Source organism: Chelonia mydas, chromosome 11 (assembly GCF_015237465.2).
Source record: "Chelonia mydas isolate rCheMyd1 chromosome 11, rCheMyd1.pri.v2, whole genome shotgun sequence".
Classification (NCBI taxonomy): Eukaryota; Metazoa; Chordata; order Testudines; family Cheloniidae; genus Chelonia; species Chelonia mydas.
This window is the reverse complement of record NC_051251.2, coordinates 37,187,639-37,210,298: the sequence shown is the minus strand read 5'-3', so window position 1 is coordinate 37,210,298 and position 22,660 is coordinate 37,187,639. Positions and strand designations below refer to the sequence as shown.

Genomic DNA, 22,660 nt, shown 5'->3' with positions numbered 1-22,660 from the left:
CATTCATTGGTACAATTACCATTGTGTTCTTGTAGGAACAATGCCATAATTTTCACGGTGCTACAGTGCATTGTTCTGAGGCATGGGCAGGCAAACTTTTTGGCCTGAGGGCCACATCAGGTTTCCAAAATTGTATGGAGGGCCGGTTAAGGGAGGCTGTCTCCCCGCAAACAGCCAGGCGTGGCCTGGCCCCCGCCTCCTATCTGACCCCCCCACCCCCCCGCTTCTCGCCCCCTTACAGTTTCCCCCAGGACTCCTGCCCCATCCACCCCCACCCCCCGCTCCCTGCCCCTGACCACCCCCGGAAACCCTGCCCCTGACTGCCCCCTGCCGCCCCATCCAACTCCCCTGTTCCCCACACTCTGACTGCCCTGACCCCTATCCACACTCCCGCCCCCTGACCACCACCCCCAACTCCCCTGCCCTCTATCCAACCCCCCCTGCTCCCTGCCCCCTACCCCCTTACCGCGCTGTCTGGAGCACTGGTGGCTGGCGGCGCTACAGCTGTGCCGGCCAGAACACTGGGTCAGGCCACGGCTCTGCAACTGCGTTGCCTGGCCGCCCAGAGCATTGTGCCAGCGGCGCCCTGAGGCTGTGGGGGAGTGGGGACAGCGGGGGGAGCAGCCGGGAGTGAGCCTCCTGGGCCAGGAGCTCAGGGGCCAGGCAGGAGGGTCCCACAGGCTGGATGTGACCCGCAGGCCGTAGTTTGCCCACCTCTGTTCTGAGGCATACCTGGTTTTATTCCTTGACTAGTACGAAAGTCTTTCACCTCTATTATTTCAATCTACCCCAGTTTCATAGTGACCAAAAGTCTTTTTCATGTAATGGCTGTTCTGTAGGCCTGTGTGAAACAAGCTGGCTCTCTCTGTTCAGCTCCTCCTGGAGAGCCTACATGACAGGAGCTGTAAAAACTGACCTAGCTTAGCACATTTTTGGGCTCCTTTTCAGAGAAACTAAAGATTAAAAGGATATTAAAACTGAAACCTCAGACAACTAACCATGGTCCCTTCAGAGCACTGAAGAGGCATAGCAGGAAGGTGTAGTGGAGGTGTCGTGCTCCCTGTGCCATTTAGTATCTGTTCTGCAGAATAGAGTTCTCCATATATATATATATATATAATATAATCCTGAATGCATATTGCCATGGGCGGTGCGTAACGGAGGCTCGGGGAGGAGGCTAAGCCTCTCCAAACCTCACACCGTGAGGGAGGGGGGAGTGGCAGATTACCGCATGGGCATGTGCCCAGAGGCCCCAGCCAATTTGGGGCCCCCAGAAAAATCTGCCCCTGCCATGACCCTGGGGCTGGAGGAGTGCTTGCGCCGTGCCGGGGAGCTTTTCTGGTCTCGGGGCAGCAGCAGAGGCGGAGGAGGGAAAAAAGGAGTGTGGGATGGGGCCTCAGGGGAAGAGGCGGAATGGGGGCAGGGCTGCAGGAAGGGGGCAGAACAGGGGTCGGGCTGTGGATTGAACAGGGGCAGGACTGTGGGGAAGGGGCAGAAGGAAGGATGGCTTTTGGCTTTCAGCCTCCCCTGGCTGGGGCCACGGGGGTCTGGGAACAGCAAGTGGGGTGCGTGGCCTTGGCCAGAAGAGGGGTGGGGCAGAGGGCTAGCCTCCCCAAGGGGAAGCTTCCCCTGTATATTGCTGCTTGGAAATCAGCAAGTAAGCCACTACAAGATGCTTAGGCACTACTGGACAAGTGCTGATCATACATCTCTTTCTCATGCATCTCTTTAATATGCAGAGTATACAATTGTACTGTATGACATCTTTTCTAGATATATAAAGGTGCCTATTTTAACAATATAAGGGGGGGGGAAATACCAGACTTGACAGGACATGAACAACTGTGTGTTCCTAACCAAAATGATAAAATCAGCCCCAGAATTACTGCTTTCTGGATGCTGTAATTCCAAGAAAGACAGTACCGTTGATTAGTTTATACACGAGCAGGAAGGGGTAATAACTAAGGCTATGTCTACACTACACACCTTTTAGCGACACAGCTGTGCCGCTACAGCCATGTCACTAAAAGGCACTTTTTGTTGGCAAAACTTTTGTCTTTCGAAGGGGCGAGGGCAGGTGTGTGCTTTTGTCGTTCAGGTTCCAGTGTAGACAAAGCGTAACTGACATGCTAGTAGGATTTTTTTTAAACTGCTTGCTCAAGTGTAATCTAAATGTAGAACTTTTTCAAAATCATGTATAAGAGGTGTATACACTAACCCCATTATTTCTTAATAGGATTTGCATGTATGCCTGCTACTCTCCACTTTGAAAATGTACCCTATAGGTCTAAAACCCATCTGCTTTTTTTGCAAATTGATTTCCAGAATAATCCATAGATGTACAAATATGTTCTTGCATATAAATTAGCTTTCAATATGTGTCATGCACTATGTGAATCTGAGTCTTGCTCCTTGTTAGTTTTCAGTAAACAATGTCCCTGTGCCTAGGGATGCTATAGCAAAGTAGTGAAAATGGCTGGTATTCTAACTATGTTATAGTCCCTCTCTAAGTGGTTCAGCATTTTTATTTTGGTAAACTGTCTAGGATAAAAACTTACATGTATTTAAAAAAATCTCAAAAATTCACCCATATATAATCTCAAAAGTGTGTGAACAGATGAATTCTAGTACAAAATCATAGAATCCTAGAACTGGAAGGGACCTTGAGAGGTCATCTAGTCCAGCCCCTGCACTTGTGGCAGGACTAAGTATTATCTAGACATTCCTGATAGCTGTTTGTCTAACCTGCTGTCAGGGTTCCTTCCCGACTCTGAACTCTGAGGTACAGATGTGGGGACCCGCATGAAAGACCCCCTAAGCTTATTTCTACCAGCTTAGGTTAAAAACTTCCCCAAGCCACAAATCCTTTCCTTGTCCTTGGATGGTACTGCTGCCACCACCAAGTGAGTTAGACAAAGATTCAGGAAAAGGACCACTTGGAGTTCCTATTTCCCCAAAATATCCCCCCAAGCCCTTTCACCCCCTTTCCTGGGAGGCTTGAGAATAATATACCAACCAATAGGTTAACCAAGTGAGCACAGACCAGACCCTTGGTTCTCAAAAGAAGAACTTTATTATAAAGAAAAAAGTTAAAAGAAGCACCTCTGTAAAATCAGGATGGAAGGTAATTTTACAGGGTAATAAAAAGATTTAAAACACAGAGGATTCCCCTCTAGGCTCAACTTTAAAGTTACAAAAAACAGGAATAAACCTCCCTCTTAGCACAGGGAAAATTCATAAATTAGAACAAAATATAATCTAATGCATTTCTTTGCTATTACTTACAATTTCTGTAATTTTAGATGTATCATTTCAGTAGGAGCTGGATTATCTGCTTGGTCTCTCTTTGTCTCAAGAGAGAGCACAAACAAAACCTTTCCTCACCCCCGAGATTTGAAAGTATCTTCTTTCCCCATTGGTCCTTCTAGTCAGATGCCAACCAGGTTATTTGAGCTTCTTAACCATTTACAGGTAAAGGAGGGATTTTATGCTACCCTTATCTGTATGTTTATGACACCTGCTCTTAAAAATCTCCAATGATGGAGACTCCACAACCTCCCTAGGCAATTTATTCCAGTGCTTAACCACCCTGACAGTGAGGAAGTTTTTCCTAATGTCCAACCTAAACCTCCTTTGCTGCAATCTAAGCCCATTGCTTCTTGTCCTATCCTAAGAGGTTAAGAAAAAAGAATTTTCTTCCTCCTCCTTCTAACAACATTTTACATACTTGAAAACTGTTATCATATCCCCTCCCAGTCTTCTCTTTCAGACTAAACAAACCCAATTTTTTCAATCTTCCCTCATAGGTCATGTTTTCTAGACCTTTAATCATTTTGTCACGCTTCTCTGGACTCTCTCCAATTTCTCTACATCCTTCCTGAAATGTGGCACTCAGCACTGGACACAATACTCCAGTTGAGGCCTAATCAGCGTGGAGTAGAGTGGAAGAATTAGTTCTTGTGTCTTGCTTACAGCACTCCTGCTAATACATCCCAGAATGATGTTCGCTTTTTTTGCAACAGCGTTACTGTTGACTCATATTTAGCTTGTGGTCCACTATGGCCCCCAGATCCCTTCACGCAATACTCCTTCCAAGGCAGTTATTTCCCATTTTCTGTGTGTGCAACTGGTTGTTCCTTCCTAAATGGAGTATTTTCTATTTTTCCTTATTGAATTTCATCCTATTTACTTCAGACCATTTCTCCAGTTTGTCCAGACCATTTTGAATTTTAATCCTATCCTCCAAAGTACTTGCAACCCCTCCTGGCTTGGTATCATCCGCAAACTTTAAGTGTACTCTCTATGCCATTATCTAAACATTGATGAAGATACTGAACAGAACCAGACCCAGAACTGATCCCTGTGGGACCCTGCTCATTATGCCCTTCCAGCATGACTGTGAACCACTCTGGGAATGGTCTTCCAACCAGTTATGCACCCCCCTTATAGTAGCTCCATCTAGGTTGCATTTCCCTAGTTTTGTTTATGAGAAGGTCATGTGAGACAGTATCAAAAGCTTTACTAAAATCAAGATATACTACATCTACCACTCCCCCCTACCCCCAAGGCTTTTTACCCAGTCAAAGAAAGCTATCAGGTTGGTTTGACACGATTTGTTTTTGACAAATCAGTGCTGACTGTTACTTATCACCTTATTATCTTCTAGATGTTTGCAAATTGATTGTTTAATTATTTGCTCCATTATTTTTCCGGGTACAGATGTTAAGATGACTGGTCTGTAATTCCCCAAGTTGTTCTTATTTCTCTTTTTATAGATTAGCACAATATTTGCCCTTTTCCAGTCTTCTGGAATCTCTCCCGTCTTCCATGACTTTTCAAAGATAATCACTAATGGCTCAGATATCTCCTCAGTTAGCTCCTTGAGTATTCTAGGATGCATTTCATCAGGCCCTGGTGACTTGAAGACATCTAATTTGTCCAAGTAATTTTTAACTTGTTCTTCCCCTATTTTAACCTATTCTGATCCTACCTCATTTTCACTGCCATTCACTATGTTAGACGTCCAATCACCACCAACTTTCTTGGTGAAAACTGAAACAGAGAAATGATTAAGCACTTCTGCCATTTCCACATTTTCTGTTGTTATTTTTCTCCCTCTTGTTGAGTAACAGGCCTACCTTGTCCTTTGTCTTCCTCTTGCTTCTAATGTATTTGTAGAATGTTTTCTTGTTACCCTTTATGTCTCTAGCTAGTTTGAGCTCGTTTTGTACCTTGGCCCTACATACTTGTATTATTTGTTTATATTCATCCTTTGTAATTTGACCTAGTTTCCACTTTTTGTAGGACTCTTTTTAATTTTAGATCATTGAAGATCTCCCGGTTAAGCCAGGGTGGTCCCTTGCCATATTTCCTATCTTTCCTACTCAGTGGGATAGTTTGCTCTTGTGCCCTTAATAATGTCTCTTTGAAAAACTGCCAACTGTCTTCTATTGTTTTTCCCCTTAGCTTGCTTCCCGTGGGATCTAACCTACCAACTAAAGTCTGCCTTCTTGAAATCCATTGTCTTTATTTTGCTGTTCTCCCTTCTACCATTCCTTATCATGGACTCTATCATTTCATGAACATTTTTACCCAAGCTGCCTTCCACTTTCAAATTCTTAAGCAGGTCCTCCTTATTTATCAAAATCAAGTCTAGAACAGCCTCTCCCCAGTAGCTTTCTCCACCTTCTGAAATAAAACATTGTCTCCAATATATTCCAAGAACTTGTTGGATAATCTGTGCCCTGCTGTGTTATTTTCCCAACAGATGTCTGGGTAGTTGAAGTCCCCCATCACCACCAAGTCCTCTGCTTTGGATGATTTTGTTAGCTCTTTAAAAAAAGCCTCGTCCACCTCTTCTTCCTGGCTAGGGGGTCTGTAGCAGACCCCTACCATGACATCACCCTTGTTTTTACCCCTTTTATCCTTACCCAGAGACTTTCAACAAGTCTGTCGCCTACTTCCATCTCCACCTCAGTCCAAGTGTACACATTTTTAATATATAAGGCAACACCTCCTCCCTTTTTCCCCTGCCTGTCCTTCCTGAGCAAGCTGTACCCTTCTATACCAATATTCCAGTCATGCGTATTATCCCACCAGGTCTCTGTGATGCCAACTGTGTCACAGTTGTGTTTATTTACTAGCATTTCGAGTTCTTCCTGCTTATTCCCATTACTTCTCACATTAGTGTACAGACATCTACGATACTGATTTGATTTCTCCCTGCTCCCCAGTTCTGTCTTGTCCCTCCTTTATACCTACTATAACAGCCCATGCTCCCCCTAAATTCCAAATTCCTTCTCCCAGGCCTCCATGTTTTTGGCTTACCTGTGGGCTTTGGTCATCTTTCCCCTTCAAACCTAATTTAAAGCGCTCCTCATTAGGTTAGCCAGTCTTTATCAAAATATGCTCTTCCCCTTCCTCGATAGGTGGACCCCATCTCTGCTCAGCCGTCCTTCTTCTTGGAACAGCATCCCATGGTCAAGGAAGCCGAAGCCCTCCTGGCCACACCATCCTTGCAACCAGGCATTCACCTCCAGGATGCATCTGTCTCTGCCCAGGCCCCTACCCTTGACTGGAAGGATGGAAGAGAGCATCACCTGTGCTCCCAACTCCTTCAACCTTACTCCCAGATCCCTGTAGTCACTTCTGATCTGCAGAGGGTCATACCTGCCAGTATCATGAGTGCCCACATGGATGAGTAGCATGGGGTAGTAGTCAGAGGGCCGGAGGATCCTCGACAATCCCTCCATAACGTCTCGGATACGGGCCTCTGGCAGACAACATACCTCCCAGGATGCCATGTCAGGGCTACAGATGGGTGCCTCCATCCCCCTCAGAAGAGAGTCACCAACCACCACTACCCTACGTTTCCTCCTGAGAGTGGTGGCTGTGATCCTCCCAGCCCTGTGGGGGTGAATGGCTTCTCCTCCTCCTCCTTTTGGGGGTGATTCCTCATCGCTTATTGCCAGGGCAGCATATCAGTTTTCCCTCACCATGGTGGGTGGATTGGGAGTAGGGGTGGAGCCAGGGGAGAAAGTAAGTTGAGTGACTTACCGGTACTCTGGGGCCGGCTCTGGCTCCCGGAAGGGGCGGGGCCTAGGGCGGAAGGGGTGGGGTGAGGGGGTCAGAGCCAGCTCCAGTACACCCTGTAAAGTTAAGAATCCCACCCCCCCGGTAGCAGCAGCAGCAGCCGGAGGCTCTGGGGGCTATTTAAAGGGCCCGGGGCTCCCCTCTTCTACCACCCCAGCCCTTTAAATAGCCGCCGGAGCCCTGGGGAAGCGGTGGGGCTCCAGCGCCTATTTAAAGGACCAGGGTGGCAGAGGCAGCTGGAGCCCCAGACCTTTAAATAACCCACGGAGCCCTGGAGTAGCAGCGGCGGGGCTCCAGCGGCTATTTAAAGGGCTGGGGCGGTAGAAGCAGGGGAGCCCCAGGCCCTTTAAATAGCCGCCGGAGCCCTGCAGCCGCTACCCCAGGGCTCCAGCAGTGCGGCTCTGGAGGCAATTTAAAGGGCCTGGGGCTCCAGCCACTGCTGGGAGCCCCAGGCCCTTTAAATTGCCCCCTGGGGAAGCTGGGCTGCCCCAGTACAGTGCACCGGCTCTTGCCGGTACACCGTCCCAGGGCATACCAGCTTACTTTCACCTCTGGATGGAGCACTGTCTGCTGCCAGAAGTAACCAGCTGCCAGTGTCCTCCCTGTGACAGAGCCATATCCTCCTCCCCCGTTGATGTCTCTGTAGCTGGATAGATTCCTCAGCCTTGGATGTCTCCATGTGAATACACTCGAAGAATTCCTCATGGGAATGGATGCTCCTCAGCCTAGCCACCTCCTCCTGTAGCTCTCCCACCTGCTTCCTGAGAGATTCCACAAGAAGGCACCTTTCACACTGGATGGTCCCCCCAGCCTGGCTTTCTGGGAGAGGGAAATGCAGGCCACAGTCTCTGCAAATCCACACCAGGATCTGGGTAGAGACATCCATGGTTAGGCTGTCTGTCTGGATACAGGCGCAGGTGGAAGAGACAGGAGCAGCGTTGGCACTGGCGATGCAGCTCTTCCTAACCATAGCGATTATATTACAACTCCCTCTCAAACTCCCCTGTTTGTGGTCCCCTGTTTGCTAGCCTAGCAGGCAAAGCGTGTTTAGCCAAAACAGAAGAGGTTGTCTAGAACATCAAAGCATCCTGTTGAAGCCATAAACAAGTTTCTTAGTTCAGATGCCATGGTGGCTTCTCTTTCCTAGGTTCCTCAGACATTGTTGACCTTATAAGAAAGTATGTCAGTCTTCACAATTTAAGGACAAAATTTTGTGCTGGTGTAAGCAGGTACATTTTCAGTAAAGTCAATTGAGTTATGCCAGGCTGAATTTGGCCCCAAAGGGCTTAGTTTTCTTTCTACTTGAAAATGTTAGTTCAGACATAAGTCATTTGACACCTTGCCTTCTTATGAAGAAAAGCTTAAAGAGCTAAAAGTAGGTGGGGCAGGAGGGAAGTCACACTTGCTGTTGTTTGTTTGTGGGCTGTTTCTGGTAAATATTTAGAGACCTCTTTCCCTTCAGCCAAAGAATGACAAACATAAGCTCCCTCACATCCTGAAGGTAATTTAAAATCTGGGATGTAGTTTAATTGATGTTTAAACCTGACTTCTCTGGAATGAATATTGGGTCTCATCCACATAGGCGCTAAATCATGACCAACAGTCAGAGAAGAATGGAGTATACACTAGATAAGTTTCCAATCTTATACACCATCTTGGAAGAAATTACAGCAACTATTTTAAAATAACAAGACTACAGAGTACTCTGTTTTGTACTCAAAAGTAAGCTTTTTTTAAACAAGATTAGTTTCCATAGAAGAAAATAATTTTGCCTCAGGATCCTATCAGTTCAGCCACTATTTCATTCTTAATGTAGCAAAATTGAGCCTATTGCTAAATCCCTCATACAAAAAGTCCAAAATGGAGACCGTAAACATGGCTCAAGTCTCATGCTCTCTTTAGTTTATTCTGTTTACAAGAAAATAACTGTCCTAAATCCTGTTCTTCAGATGTGAAAAGCTGTCAGCTGAATCAAGACTCTGGTAATCTATAGCTCTAGAGAATTTGAATCCTGAAATTCAATCGTTGCAATTTTATTACTTTGGGTGAAAGTGTTTTGTAATTTTGCTTCAAATATTTGGCTGCTTTCCTTGGAGGGGAAGGGGGAAAGTTGTAGGACGTAATTTTTACAGCAGAGGTAGCAAATTTACTGAATTCGTCTGTATGAAAACCTTATAGTTTAGTTCAAGTTGGAATAATACCTTCTTTCCTTAGGTAAATCCTATGTTGACTGACAGCAATGATTACATTTCACTTACCCCCATTTCCCTCTAGCTCTGAAAATCTGACATAAACATCTAGCCTCTTTTATGATGAGATAGCTGGAGTTGCTCCAAATATATTGATTTGTGATAGTCCTTTAAGCTGGTCTGTGTAGGCCTGTGTGGAGCCCCCACTGACTTTAGTGGGTCTCTGTGCAAACAAAAGGGTCTGAGCTTTGTAGCATTATTCTGGCCCTTAGTTGGAACTAATATTAGGATTAGTAGGTTTATTTGAACAGCTATCTAAGAAAAGCCTGCTTTCTTCTTCAGGTGTGACAAATATGTCTGCAATCTCTGCTCTCCTTTTCCCAGATCTGACTGACTGCCCTTAATAATCACTGGTTTTCAGCAGACTTGTCCTGACAGAGAAGGTAGGAAATCAGTAATTCTTGAAGATATGTGATTGGATTCGATGGGATACATTCTAGTCATTGTCATTTGGATATAATATTTGAATATGATTAAGAGCTAGTCTTCTGTTTTCTAGATTACGTAGGACAATCTCATAGCCAAATCCTACTGCAGCTTGTGTATTTTACCTGGATTAAAGTCAAAAACAGTTGAAGTTTTCTTATTATCTGAAGTCTGCTGAAGCAATTGGAATGCTCTAACACAGACTGGCCATTTAACAGGCTCTTTCTTCAGGCTTTCTAAACAAGAATACATTTATTAGTTAAGTGACTCTATCCTAGTCCCATTAAAGTCAGTGAAAAAAATTCCCCATTCTATTCAGAGCAGTAGTTGGCCTAACATGTGAAAGAAATGTGACCTTTCAAGCTCTCGGTTGCAAATTGCTTCTCAATGAAATATTTGACTTAGTAGTAAAAACTGAGAAGTGAATTATGTTATGTGTGTAAATTTAGCTAGTTCTAAAAATGTCCAGCCATAGGAGTGGCCACTCACTTCTTAGCAAGAGTTAACAAGTCAAATGATGAAATGTGGGCTAAAGATATATTGATCAGATTTTGAAGGATTTGGAGACATATGAACAAGGTGGAATTTGGAACCCCATGGTAAAATAAATTCTCAGACTTCAACCACATCCCATGGCAACATATCATAGTGCTGTGCCTTAACAGTTCTGTGGGGGGAGTGTTTAAAGGGTGGTCACTTGATGCATGATTACCTGGATTCACTGGCTATAAACCCCTATCCCTGCATACAGGGTGTGCAGGTCTTGGGGCTTCTAACACCAGTCAAGGCACTCTAGACAAACGGCTACCAAGGGGTTGTGGATATGCTCTGTATGTATGCTGTCCATAGACTGCGGCTGGATTACACACTTCAATCATGGCTGAGGTGAGGAACAAATCTCACTTTTAATGAATAACTGTGACTATTCCCTTAATTCAATGATACCAGGTAAAAATCAACATTGATTTTTTTTGTTTGTTTTTTGTTTTGTTTTGGCTGGGTGCTCAAAATGCAGTTTGCTCTTTTTCTTAAGATACAAGTCTCCGTGACCCAATAAAGTTCAGAGTTGTATTATCTGTCATCAGTCAGTTTGGCTGCAATACGTCTGAGGTTGTTTTGAGGGGTTTTTGCAGTCACTTTTGTAAAGCAATTTCTCATTCCTAGCTCTTTTTTTCCTAGTATATTTTCACTTAGTAGTTGAATTCCTTTTTGTGAATCACTTTTTCTCCTGAAGGAACAATAAATTGATGGCAGCAGAAGACCACTGCCATCTCTCTCTTTCTCTCTCTCTCTGACACATAGTCTCACTTCAGTCTAGCTTTTCTATTAATCAAACAATTCTCTGTTAAAAAAAAAAAAAAAGGCCCTAATCTTTGCATATGACCCAAGTTCCTTTGATATGTTACATATTTCTTATTCATACTGGTTTAAGAAAAATTCTGTCATAAAAATAGTTGTTTTCTACTTTACTAATCACACATAATCATACATTATTGATTATTTCTGTACTTCATTCTTAATGTAAAACAATGCATCCTTAAATGAACCTTAGCTTATGTCCCTAATGTACTTATGAAACAGTCTTTCAAGCTACCCAGGTTGAATTTCATTTAGGACATTTGTTCTAAACTAGTACAACAATCACACTAGCTGAATATATTCAAAGGCCTGAATATATTTTTATAGTGCACTTTTACCCAAATAGTTCTGATTAGGTTCTCTTGATTTTGTGAAGAAGTTTGAACAGCAGACTAATAGGTTCATATGAAGATTATTGATTTTCATGGATTTTGACACCATGTAAGCTTTCTTATTACACATTATCATAAATATAAAGGGAAGGGTAAACACCTTTAAAAATCCCTCCTGGCCAGAGGAAAAACCCTTTCACCTGTAAAGGGTTAAGAAGCTAGGATAACCTCGCTGGCACCTGACCAAAATGACCAATGAGGAGACAAGATACTTTCAAAAGCTGGAGGGGGGGAGAAACAAAGGCTCTGTCTGTCTGTGTGATGCTTTTGCCGGGGACAGAACAGGAATGGAGTCTTAGAACTTAGTAAGTAATCTAGCTAGATATGCGTTAGATTCTGTTTTCTTTAAATGGCTGAGAAAATAAGCTGTGCTGAATGGAATGGATATTCCTGTTTTTGTGTCTTTTTGTAACGTAAGGTTTTGCCTAGAGAGATTCTCTATGTTTTGAATCTAATTACCCTGTAAGGTATTTACCATCCTGATTTTACAGAGGTGATTCTTTTATTTTTTTCTTCTATTAAAATTCTTCTTTTAAGAATCTGATTTTTTTTTCATTGTTCTTAAGATCCAAGGGTTTGGGTCTGTGTTCACCTATGCAAATTGGTGAGGATTTTTATCAAACCTTCCCCAGGAAAGGGGGTGTAAGGTTTGGGAGGATTTTTGGGGGAAAGACGTTTCCAAACGGGCTGTTTCCCAGTTATATACCTGTTAGACGTTTGGTGGTGGCAGCGATAAAGTACAAGGGCAAAAGGTAAAATAGTTTGTACCTTGGGGAAGTTTTAACCTAAGCTGGTAAAAGTAAGCTTAGGAGGTTTTCATGCAGGTCCCCCCATCTGTATCCTAGAGTTCAGAGTGTGGAAGGAACCTTGACGCACATGGATATATTTTTTTTTAAAGATAAAGTAGAATCTTTGTATGTATCAGGTCTCATCTTGAAATCAATGGGAATTTTGCCTGAGTAGGGACTATAGGACTGGGCCTATCATTTGCAGTATTGAAATATACAGAATAATAGGTTTTTATGATCTTGTGTACATGGAAAAAAAATTGGGTACAACCTCAGGTATGAATTAAAACCTTGTTTTATCTTGTTGTGAGACAACCGGCTATGTCATTCTGGTATAAGAGTGAATTTGTGTGTGTTTGTTTGACTTGTGTCTCTTTAGAAGGAGTTCAAACTAAAGCAAAATAAGAGAGAGCTGCTCCTGCCTCAGTCATCTTGTTGGCAATCAGAATACAAAAATTAGCAAGAATAGTTATACAGGTTACAGAACTATTTAAATAATCTCTTAAAAGAGAGGCTAATTAAAAAGGTATTACTTTGGGGGAAATGGGGACAGAATATGGAAGATTAATAGATTTTGGGGCCAGAAGGGACCATTACGATCATCTAATATAAAACCTTGTCTGGTCACAGTGCTTTCTTTATTTTTAAACCCTCTCTCCTATTACACTGTATTAAAGTTACATGGTTGTGAAATCCTTGACTGCTATTTAAAACATGGATACTCATCTGGTTTTCCTTCTTCAATGTAAAGTGCATTTGATTTTTTGTAAATAACAGAAGAAAAAAAAACGGCTGCACAGAGGCAACAGAGAGAGACACTGCTATTTTAGTTTCTGATTAAAATAAATATATTTGAGTGATCCAAAGGAAGGATAAAGTGGGCAGGCAAAGAATAAAGAGAGAGAAATAGAAAATGGGTATCTGTTTTAGTGCAACATCCTGAGAGAAAAAGTCAGCAGTTAGCTGTTTATGGCTGCTGAAGAGTTCACAGCCACTGTGCTTGGTGTCTGAGCATTTGTTGTAAACCTGCTGAGAGTTTACTTTTACTTATGACTCTTATTTGGCTGACTTACATCTTTTTGTTTCTAATATCACCACCCTCCACACATTTTCTATAATTACTTTTGTTCTTGAACTATGGTTGTACTCTGAAAAGTGACTGAATAGGGGCATCTTTTACTCCAACAAATCTGCTCCCTGTGTCCATTCAGAGTCATGTCTGCTGAATGACCAATATTTTGTACTATTTTTCCCTCTATATAGCTCTGCAGAGCCAATGCAGCTATAAGAGAGTGAGATGGATTCTAATCTGGCTGGTGCATCATCAATCAATGATTGGTCTCTGGTCCTGAAAGCAGCACAGAGAGCCAAAGCACTAGTGTCAGCACACAGTGTTTACTGAATATCTCTGCAGAGAGACAAGTAGAGGGGAAAGTGAGTGTGATGAAGCAGAGGGGGTGTGACCTGCATGTAGATGCTTCAGTACAATCCAGTGAGTTCAAATAATGGGCCAGATCCTAGGGAAGTGTAAAGAAGGGTAGCGTCACTGAAGTTTAGGGCACTATACTAATTTACACCAACTGAGGATTAGGCCCAGGTGTGATGTCTCCCCCCGCCCCTTACTTGTATTGTTATCCTAGAGTAGTAACTTTATTTCCTACCATCCTTCAGGGCTCTCTTTTCCTCCACTTAGGTTACTCTGCAGCAAACTGAACCTAAATTCTGAGGCAAATTCCAGTCGACTGTGTGGCAGACTGGAAATTTACAGCAACCTGCATTTAAACTAAGAAGTGCGGGGTTTGGCTGAATTAAATATGAAATACAAAACACTCATTGCAATAGGCCATGTTGTTTTGATATTAAATTCCATTTATTTTTCAGTGTCTGCATTTTCAGTTATCAATATGGTGCAGATTTTTTGCATTAACAATGTGTAGCTGCACCATAGAAGGCGTAGAGGGGGAGGGAAGGGAATTCTGACCAATTGTCCCTGGGAAGCTAATTTTTCCAGTTTGGTTGTTCGTGAAGAAAATGTCATTGTCCTAATTTTCATCATTCTTTCAACTAGATGAAAATGAAATAGTTGCTGCTGTAACTGTTTAAAGGCATTTCTTTGTTTTCTGCGTGTGTTTGCTTACAACTATTGTGCCAGGGTTCTTTTTTATAAGGTCTGACTCTCCCACTTAGTCACATAAGACTAGTTTTATTCTCACCTTATGGTAAATTAAAATACCACTGCCCCCATCAGTCTGAGACTGAGTCAAAACTAGAAGTCTGTCGTTTATTTATTTTTAATTCAAGAAAACATTTGAATCCCCTAAATAATATTCTGAGTAATATCTGTCTGGTTTGAAATAGGAATCTGAATAGCACAAGTCTAGTCTCCACTAGTGCTGCCGGCTGCTGTTATTGACTGGTCACTATAACTATGTTCACAAATGTTCTGTCCTTTCGAGGCAATAGGGAATAGCCTACCAGGGTGAAGGCATGTTCATTTGGGCTGTGTATCAAATCCTGGATTGTGCTTTGCTGTATATGAGTATGTGTCAACTTGTTTTGGTTATTTTCACAATGGAAAACCCTCATTCTACCCTGCAGTGCTACAGAACAAAAACCTGAAAGGCAGGAGGCTGGGGGATTAAGAGCACTTTGTTTGCTTTTTGCTATTTTCTGGTATTTAGAGGCAACTACTGATTTAGGAAAAGGAGAGAGCCCTCCTGATACAGTACCTGTGCAAAGTGCCCTAATGGATTGTCAATTTGTTCACTGACATAATAAGCCATTTCTCTTCATCACTAGGCCACTGTGTGGAGTTGCAGCATTAAAACCATGTGAATGGTAGGTAGGTGCTGTAGCCTAATGTATCTGACATCAGTATGCTCAAAGGCAGTTGCAATTATACAGATTGGATTCTTGGGCACGCTTGCCTCTGATGTTTAACCCTTCCTATCTACCATCTCAAGAGATAAGTGTTCAGAAATAAGGGCCAGGATTGTCTTTAGCTGCTGAGAGTTCCAGCATGGCACTTTCTGGCTCAGTTCTGTTGCTTCATCCAGATCCTCCTCCTTCCCCTACTCCTGAGGCAGTTCAGTTCTCTTTGCTTTACTTCAGGGATCCACAACCTTTGGCACGCGGCCCGCCAGGGTAAGACCCCTGGCCGGGCGGGACGGTTTGTTTACCTGCCGTGTCCGCAGGTTCAGCCAATTGCGGCTCCCAGTGGCTGCTGTTTGCCGCTTCAGGCCAATAGGGGCTGTGGGAAGTGGCGTGGGCCAAGGGATGTGCTGGCCGCCGCCCCCATTGGCCTGGAACGGTGAACCGCAGCCAGTGGAAGCTGCGATCGGCAGAACCTGAGGATGCATCAGGTAAACAAACTGGCCCAGCCTGCCAGGGGGCTTACCCTATCCCTGCTTTACTCCATCTCAGCCCCTCTGACCACCCTCCCTAGTGACTGGCAGCTCACAGTTGCTGTCCCAGATGTCACTCAAACCATCCCTAGCCTATCTATTGTCCTTATGTGGAGGATCTGAAAGCTGAACATCTTACTTGCCCAGAGAGCACTTCTACTTGTCCTTCTGGACAACAGGACTTTCCCCAGCCTGACCTCTGAAGTGGTCAGCTGGTAGTGGACAGTTGAGCAGGGTTGGGACCTGGGGAGTATGAGAGCCACTTTGTGATTGTGGGGTAGACATATTGGGTTGAAGTTTTCAGCTGTACTGTTGGCATCTAAACACTCCCATTTACCTTGGGCTACATTTATTTCTGTGGTTTTTGCAACCATTAGGGCTAGAAGAAAATTAAATGAGTTTTTAGATTGGAGCTCTAATTCCAGGGAAGGGGTGGACTATGCGGTCATGGGATCACAAATATTCATGGTCCTGATCATGAGTAAACAAAGGATTGAGTTCAGGGGCTGTAGCTGTGCGTCACTGTTGCTCTCACCTGTATAAATGAGCTCTGACTTTCCATTGCAAGACTGTATTCTTTACTCAGTTACCCTATGTAACTCCACTGAATATGGCTATGAATATTGATACCATACAAATGTGGGGAAAAACACTGGAGGCACGGGTCCATCAAAGGCCCAGTCCTGCTCTCAGTTAAGTTAATTGGTGGCTAAACTTTCATTACAAAGGAAGCAGAACCCAAGTGAGCTGGTTTGAATACCAAATGGTTCATACTGAGTCACTCTTATTATATATACATTATCTAGATTTTTGCTTAATGAATCCATCTAGCAAAGTTAGCTTACTAATACAGAACCCCCCTCTTTAAAACTTTTCCCTCTCAAAGATATCCTTTTTGTTGGTTTTGAACTCTTTACAGTGGAAATTAATTGTGAACAGGGAGAAAAAGCTCACAAATTGCAAAAACATGTTCTTTTACTCAAACAATTGCTTTCCTGTCTAAATGCTATTTGAAATGCTATATGGAAAACTTACGCAAATGGTGTTTAAAGCTTTTATGAACTGGTCTCTTAATGGCTGTAAAAGCTATATGCTTTAAATTTCTTTTGTATGATTAATATCAGCTATTTTCCATTTACTTTCATTTTTAAGTACTCTAAACTCTTGTCATAAAATGGGGAAATGGCTTGTGTATTTAAGTGTAGTAATTCTTCTAACCTTTATGCATTTACTCATTTTTTCAAGTAGTCTACATCACAATTATAGATTTTTTTTAACATGAAACTTCTACAATATGTACTATTACTGGGCTTTGTTTCCATTTTTCATCTTGGAAAGTGTTTTACTTTCCCCGTTAAATACTCGGTGCGTATTTTTAACTCTTTACAACATAAAAACTCCTTTTATTTGTTGAAGGGGTAGACAATGTATAACTTTCAATTGCCAAGAATCACACAGGAGAATGCATTACTGAATTATTTGATTTTTGTATTAAATTATCTTGTACTGGAAGAAATAGGATTTCCTAACGTGACTTCTCACTTCTGTCTGAATATCGCCCTAGCAGCAAAGTTAAATAACTTAATGATATACTCTTTCAAATTGATACTTTGTTTGTCATTTCAATTATGATTCTATGTTCCTTATCAGTTGAAAGTTCTACCATAGACATAAACCAAAGATGTTCCTCTGATATTATTAGTGAAGCATTAACATATACAACGAAGCATTATCAGGCTGAATGAATTTAAAATGCCATATTCATCGAAAAGAGACTGACACAGAGATTATGGGAAATGTGGTACTATTTTTTTTCCCCTTTTGGAAAGAATTAATATACACTTTAAAGCATTTTAAAATAATAAAACTAGTTGATTTTTTTTTTTACATTCCTATGAATTTTATTCACCACATTGCATAAAACTATGAGCTATTACTTAAAAATCTGTTACTGGTAACTGTCAAATATCCTGTAATTCTTTTATAAAAGTGTCAGTCCTTGTTGGGGGAAATATAACACCATTCAAACTGCCCCAAATAACTATTTTTACGCTTCACTATGTTGACCTCCAGGATCACAAATCATTTGTCATGCAGAGAAGCTATTAAACCAAACCAAGGAATGAAACCAGTCTCCCTTCTTGGTGGTTTAAAGGAACATTTGGTATCGAATAAGCACAGTATTGCAAATCTGACATGCTGTTGTACAAACTTTAAAGACTTGAAAACAGTTTAAGGCATTATATAGTACTTACCATATAAAAAGCAGCAAGGCGTGGAATCTATGTATGGTCCCCAAACTGTAGTCAATAGCTGATTAAAATGATGATCCTTTATGGTATTATTCTGAAGTGCATAATCTGAAATTAGAGGGCATTTATTGACAGTTACAATATTCGTTCTGTTGAAAGAAAGATTTCTCATACACATTAACCACAAAATCAATGTTTGTTGCTTCCTACAGAATACAAGGACAATGATTTATTCTCAGAAAGCATTTTCAGTTGGGTAACATATACTGTGCTACATTAAGAGCTTAGACTCCATGTCATGAAACAAGATTCCAGCACCCTGAGTGAAAGAAACAGATGGGAGTAAGAGAAGGACAGATGGGTAACAACAACAACAACAAAAGAAAAGAAAAGGAAAGGAAAGAAAAGTAGACTACAATAACCATGTTCAATACCTGTGTGTTAACTTGCATGAACCAATTTTCTTTCAGTTTATTGAAAATGTTAGCAAGGGTGGCAAATATCTGAAACCGCAGTAAGTTAGTGCACGTTAGGGAACTTTTAGTAGTCAGCTGAAGGTCCCCAAGGACACTTAGTGCTCCAGCACACTGTGCACTGCAGATTTACACCCCAGCTTGCTGCTCAATAAGTGTTTGTGCAGACGTGTTCTTAGACGGGTTCCCAGGACTGTCTAAATTACAGCGAGGGCCTCTCTAGCTCCTGAAGCAGCCCAAGATCAGGAGTGTGTAAATATGGCTTAGAAGCACATTGCAGAATCTCACCATACATGTCTACAGATCATTTACACTGCATGGCACAAGCAGGTATAGTTTGTTGCTCCACCAACATGCTTAACCCTGAGTTGTTTGAAGAAGACCAAACCCTATAGTTCAAAGGTCAGTTTCAGACTCCAATCCTACTCAGTCTTTGGCCCCTCTGGTAAGTGCTAGTCTGTTGTTTTTTATGAACTCCAGTCCCTTAGAAATTGGCCTGGGATCATCAACTCAATTTCACTGCTAGACTGTTTTAGTACATCTAGAAATTACTTGGACTGACACTGATTACAGTTTGTAAAGAGCAAAAAATTATTTAAATGTTGTAATGTTAAAAACATTGTGCAATGAGGCAAAAACATAGCTCTGCATACAATATTTTACATGTAACCAAATTGCTTACGTGATGTCTCATATTTTTGGCCGATGAGAAGTATCATAAGTTGAACACTCATCATAGGAGAAAAACTGTCTGAAAAAGGTTTGGTATATAACTTTTAGAATGAATTCTGTGATCTTTCTATGTCATACAGGGTTTATCCTTGATTTCCCTTTTAAAGTTTTCCTGTAAGCATTTTGAAACAAAAATTGACTTCTTTTTCTTAATCCTTCAAAATAATAATGAATAATTGTTAACAAAATCTTCCACTAATTTAAATAGCAAGGTTTTGGCTAAACTCACAAAAACATGGAACCCAGGTAGAAGCTACCAAAGGACCCTTTATATCAACCCTATTTATATCCAGAGTAGCCACTTCAGTGCAAACGATGTGTAACCCCGATACACTGTTTTGAGAGCATCTGTCTTAAAGGATCTTATGTGGTGCACTAAGCAGGCACAATAGGAGCTAATATAAAGTGGCATGTCATGTGCAGAAAAACTACCTTGAAGAAAATATTTTTAATTAGTACCTTATCCAGTAACCTAGGATCAACAGTGAGGGCATTAAGTGAGGAAAGGGCAGGATTACCTGATTTAAATGAAAAATCTTTATTCTGTGTGCCAGGTTTGCCACTGGCATAATCACCACAACAACTGTACTCAAAGTTGGCCCTATGATGCATCTTGCTTTCATTTGAAGAAGTCAGTTCTGGCTTGTGTTTGCCCAGAAATTATACTGTATTAGAACACAACCCTGAGAAGTCATAGTAACTTTCATGATGTTAAACACAATTTAACACTCAGAGTAGACAGGGACTGAGTGTTTAACATCATGTCAGCTGGTTGTGGTTTACCATCACTGGAGGGCATGATGCTAACTTTGTGTACACCGGGGATCAGCAACCTTTGGCATATGGCATGTCAGGGTAAGCCCCCTGGAGGGCCGGGCCGGTTTGTTTACCTGCCACATCCACAGGTTCAGCCAATTGCAGCTCCCACTGGCCATGATTCACCGCTCCAGGTCAATGGGGGCTGCAGGAAGTGGTGCGGGCCGAGAGATGTACTGGCTGCTGTTTCCCGCAGCCCCCATTGGCCTGGAGCAGCAAACCACGGCCAGTAGGAGCTGCGATCGGCCGAACCTGCGGATCCAGCAGGTAAACAACCATCCTGGCCTGCCAGGGAACTTACCCTCTCCCTGGTGTACACTGCGCATTTAACATTGTATTAGTTACCAGGATTCCTCATGATTGCAACAGAACATAATGTAATTTATCACTGTAGACAAGCCCTTTAAGAACGTCCCCTTCCTTTCAAGTAACTTTTTGTTGGTTTGGTGGTGTTCTTAGTGCTCCATCGTGCTCTCAAGTAGAATCATAGAATCTCAAGGTTGGAAGGGGCCTCAGGAGGTCATCTAGTCCAACCCCCTGCTCAAATCCCCAATCCCCAGTTTTTGCCCCAGATCCCTAAATGGCCCCCTCAAGGATTGAACTCACAACCCAGGGTTTAGCAGGCCAATGCTCAAACCACTGAGCTATCCCTCCCCCCAGGTATCTTCAAAAGGAGCTGTTTTGAGAGGAGGAAAATACTAAAGGGATATTCTTCTATAAGAATAGGATGAACCCAGCAGTATGGAGGTGGGGCAAAGCGAGAGGGGAAAATTACTTGTTTTAGTTTTATGATTGAACTAGAGCATAGATCATTGTCCCATGTTGTCTTCAAGAAGAAAACTTTTGTAAGCTAAGACTTGCTTTCTATATTGCATTGCTGAATCATGCTCAGAAACAGCTTTGAGTTTATAGTGCTAGGTAATGTGAACTGTTTTTATGGATTTTTACCATATTAATCCACATTTTTGGCTAAAGGGGCTTCCATACCTCAGGCACAATGACTACTAAGCTCTTCTGCTTCAGCTTTTCTTAGCACCTTTTGTCTCCATACTATATTTAGGCCACCTAAACCTTAGCCATTCCCCTTTCTGTATCTGGAATAAAAAGATATGAAATACCATATATCTCATAAGATGGGAAACACACTATCCAGCTTTCTTAAAACCATCTGCCCAATGCAGACAGTTAATAATCTAACCAGTGTCCAAACAGTAATGAAGTCTTTCCAATTTTTGTAGTTTAAAGATAAAGGAAAGGAATTATAACCTAATCCTTTTGAAACCACAGAATTGCTTTGGGAATGAAATCGGGACAAGAATTTACTACTGCACTTCTGGAAGCAAAAAAAAAAAAAAAAAAAAAAAATCCCCAACCCTGGCACTGGCAGACAGTCTTAAATTTCTATCAGAAGTAATGGCCACTAATCAGATTTGCCTTAAAAGATAAACCCTTCAACCCAGGAGTTCTACAGGAAAACCTGGCAGAATATAGAGTCAGGAACATCTCCAAGCAGAAGTACCTTTTCTAACTATAAGAGTGAATCTAATAGCAGTGCAAAATCTAATTGTTTCAGTCTCTAAAGGATAGACTGATACACTTAAGTGTGCTGGAGGAAGTTCCTGAAAGGGCCATGAAGCAATGGGAGCCGTGGGAGGAATTTGGGTTGATCTTGCCAAAATTCCTCCGAGGGGCTGCCAAGTATTACATCCTAGTATGATAGCTACTCCATCCTTGGAGCGATGCGATATGCTTCTCTCCATGTGCCCAGCCAGTACTGCCAGGGCCCAGCACTCACCCTACCCACTTTCAGGTAGATAGTACTTATTGTGGCACTGTAAAAGAGATGGGTCTGTACTCCCCAGCCACATTATGGCTGGCTCCAAAGCAGGGATGAGGTTACATTGTGGCAGTAAATCTAACTTCACATGTAGTCATGAAGAAGGTACTGTCTGTCTCTGTCTAGGCCTGTGTCTAATCTTAGGCACATATACTGTTCTTTAAGAATAGTCTTGGCTTCTCTCTGTCTTTCATCGGACATTTTTTTTACTATGAATTCTGTAACTAGAGAAGTTCTAAACTATTTTGAGCTCTTCAAACTGTAGAGGAGGTGTTTTATGTCAAAAGGAAAAAGATTCAGATAGACTTCTTCGATCTGTTCTAATAATGGCTCTAAAGTAACTGACAAACATCACTGCTTTTCTTGTACAATCCCACATGAGACTCTGCTATTAAACAGAGCCTTCATATTTAAAGATGCCTCATTATGAAACTTTGGTTTTTACACTGGCATTATCATGCCAAAAATACTATGAAATAATCTTCTCTTTTTCAGAATTGTCTACCAAAACACGTGTGTGTGTACGCGCACGTACACGTGTACCTGTGTAGTGATTGATGTATTTTACATACAGTTATCTATAATAACTCTAGGTGATGCACAACTTCGTTTAGATATTTTACCTATATCCATAATTAAGTCCTCCAGCCCCAATTGAGACTCACAAATCAATCCACTTAATTCCTCTTCTCCCATGAGAGTGTTTAGCAAATGGATTATTTTTTAAAAAACTGATTTGATGGTCATAAAACTTGGGCTTTGATGGACACAGAGAGAGAGAACATTGTAGAAATGAGAACTCTTCAGTGAAATGCCCTATTGCCAACCCTCTCCTATTAT

At 42.1% G+C, this 22,660-nt stretch overlaps 1 protein-coding gene across 3 annotated transcripts in view; it reads right to left on the bottom strand.

Moving 5' to 3' along the window:
• Window positions 1-22,660, bottom strand: part of B3GALT1 (beta-1,3-galactosyltransferase 1) — a 344,307-nt gene that overhangs the window by 98,675 nt on the left and 222,972 nt on the right. For all 3 annotated transcript variants that reach the window (XR_005227353.2, XM_037912592.2, XM_043525519.1), the window contains one exon: window positions 17,966-18,070. The gene's annotated coding sequence lies outside the window, so the exon portion shown is untranslated. The remainder of the gene's footprint in view (window positions 1-17,965; window positions 18,071-22,660) is intronic.